This window comes from Amphimedon queenslandica, unplaced genomic scaffold (genome assembly GCF_000090795.2).
Source record: "Amphimedon queenslandica unplaced genomic scaffold, v1.1 AMPQUscaffold_13354, whole genome shotgun sequence".
In the NCBI taxonomy this organism is placed as follows: domain Eukaryota; kingdom Metazoa; phylum Porifera; class Demospongiae; order Haplosclerida; family Niphatidae; genus Amphimedon; species Amphimedon queenslandica.
This window is the reverse complement of record NW_003546410.1, coordinates 179,339-181,637: the sequence shown is the minus strand read 5'-3', so window position 1 is coordinate 181,637 and position 2,299 is coordinate 179,339. Positions and strand designations below refer to the sequence as shown.

Sequence of the window (2,299 nt, the reverse complement as noted above, 5' to 3'; positions counted from 1 at the left end):
AATACTGGATACAGTTCCTCCTTGACTTTGAGATACTCTGTTAGTGCTGTGACCTAAACAGATGGTCTCTACATGTAAATAGTTATGTTTAATATGTAGACTCTCTTTTGCTTACTTAAAGGGCAATTAGGTTCAACTTGACCATTTGATGACAAGACCATGAAGCTCAACAGGTAGTGAAAAATCAGCATAATGTAGGTTAAAAGTTGCTGTTGTTTGTTTCTGGCAGTGGGAGTTTACTGGTTGGCAATCATAATCAAAACATCCATGGCAATCATAACAATTGTAACATTGTTGCAGCATGACATAGATAGAGTACTCTATAATTTATGATCATGACTCGCATCTAATATTTATGATAATATCAGAATATCTATCATAATAGATATTATGATTGTATCACAACGTCTATGATCGTGATTATTAAACTGACAAGCCTATCTAGTTTAGCCCCACAATAAAAGAGTTAAGTGCATTAATGGCACCATTGTTATTTTAGGTGTGTATGTAATGTACACTGACTGATAATTGTGGGACAGTTGGCATGTGTAATATTAGCATGCTAATAAAATTATTAGCATACTACTGGAGTATGTTTGGTTTGTGACAATGACTAACTCCATATTTTAGTACCAGTATATGTATTACAATACCAACTATCCCACTATCTTATTCTATTTATGAAAAGTAAGAAATTTTAAAACAATAAAACCCTTTAACTGTATTTAGAAAATAGCCGTTGTTTGTTTCTGGCAGTTGGAGCTCTATCATAATCTACTCTCCCTTAAAAGTTACATGCATGATTGGCCACAACTATCTGAGCCTCAACTGAGAAGGACACTTGATTTTTTAGATATTGTTCCTAGTTTGGCAAGTGTCCATAGGTAGTAATATAGTATAGCAGTATAGTAGTTTTAATTCATTTACTTATTACTAATAACTTACCAATTTACTGATTTCAAATTTACTAATGCCATTACTGATTCCTTTATTCTACTATCTATGGGTTGCCCAAACAAAGCTGACCATGCCTAGTCTAACCCCACAATAAAAAAAGTGAAGTGCATTATTAAATAGCACTAATGATATTTTAGGTGTGTATGTACAGTGCACTGATTGATGATTGTGGGATATATAGTTGGCATTGTAATACTAATAAAAATTATTCGCATACTACTGTAATTCATATTTTCGGTTGGTTTGTGACTGTGGTACCAACTCAGTATGCTAATACCAGTATAGGTATTACAATGCCAACTACCCCAATATCATCAATCAGTGCATGACACAGTATATATAAGGCCTGAATCCATCTATAAAAAGCAAACAATTTTAAGCCTTAAAACCCTTTAATTGTAGATGCAAAACAAGTAATTGATAAAAATATGCATTGCACTCATTATAGTGAAAATTATTATATAACAAAACAGACAGTATAAAGTTAACATGTTTGAAACACATGAAGTGTTATAATGATAATGCATTTATCTACTGTTCAGAAGAAGAGGAGGATGAGGAAGAAGGTTATAAAGGACGGTCTCTAAGCTCATCGACATATTCATAAAGAGCATTCTCATCTCCTGGCAACTCTGTTGTCAGCAATACTTTCAATATCTATTAATGTTAAAAATAAATTGTTTCTGTAGCTAAAGAATTGATGTACCTCAGGATCAAAGTTAAAATCATAAGGGTCTTTCTGATGCTGTAAAAGACTGTGTATGATTCTTGTGTACTGTAGAAAAGTAAAAAATAATTTATGCAATTTAAAGTACAGACTACTGGTATCAATTATTAAATATTATGATGTAAGTCAAAAGATGCATTTGAATGCTATCAGTATTATTCTTGGTACTTACTCTTCTCATTTTAGTAAAGTTAACCAAATCTCCTTCAATATAGTTTGATGCACTCTTGGACACACTAACCAGCTCCCTCATAGTCAATGCCAAATATGGTATTAGAGGAGGTGTGGCTCTATAAGGAAGGTAATGGTGTCAGTACTAGTGTGAGAGTATTTACTTTCTGATGGTGTCTTTAAGTTCTTTATAGCGTCCATCAGTACTGCCTAACTTGCGAAGTAATCTTAATTAAATGAGCTTTTAACTATAACAAATAAATTTTGTGCATCAACTTCCAATACAAATTGTAGTACAATACTCATATCTCTTTTCTCTCTCTGCTATCTGTTTTCCTTACTGTTTTAGGTAAACCTTCAAATATGCTATTAAATCTCAGTACAGTGCTGTGCTCAAGTACTCCCAGTAGTTGCATTGTGCTCAGGAAATTGTTCAATTGATAG

The 2,299-nt window shown here is 32.8% G+C and overlaps 1 long non-coding RNA gene across 1 annotated transcript; it reads right to left on the bottom strand.

Moving 5' to 3' along the window:
- Positions 1 to 1,348: 1,348 nt before the first annotated feature.
- On the bottom strand, positions 1,349 to 2,287 carry LOC109582809 (uncharacterized). Its single transcript, XR_002185233.1, has 5 exons — positions 2,197 to 2,287; positions 2,020 to 2,103; positions 1,857 to 1,974; positions 1,664 to 1,732; positions 1,349 to 1,614 (listed from the first exon to the last, which is right to left on the bottom strand). It is a non-coding gene; the product is annotated as an uncharacterized LOC109582809 (long non-coding RNA).
- Positions 2,288 to 2,299: the final 12 nt, after the last annotated feature.